The following is a 324-nucleotide window of genomic DNA, read 5'->3' as shown; positions in this document are numbered from 1 at the left end:
GGGCTACATTTCATAACGCGACGCAATGTCACGTGTGTGAGAAACCATTCACAGCAGACGATACGCGCGTACGCGATCATTGTCACTTCACCGGCCGCTACCGAGGTCCAGCACATTCAAATTGCAATTTAAATTACAAAAATTCATATTACATTCCAATCGTTTTCCACAATTTATCCGGTTACGATTCACATTTCATCATCAAGGAAATAGCATTTGAAGGTTTAACCGATGTGTTACCAATAACAAAAGAAAAATACATTTTGTTTACAAAGAACGTTCAAGATACGGCAGATAAATACAAAAATGTTGTAAAATGGCGTT

This window comes from Odontomachus brunneus, unplaced genomic scaffold, assembly GCF_010583005.1.
Source record: "Odontomachus brunneus isolate Ranch 3 - 2012 unplaced genomic scaffold, Obru_v1 Obru_scaffold_172, whole genome shotgun sequence".
Classification (NCBI taxonomy): Eukaryota; Metazoa; Arthropoda; class Insecta; order Hymenoptera; family Formicidae; genus Odontomachus; species Odontomachus brunneus.
This window is presented reverse-complemented; position numbering follows the sequence as displayed.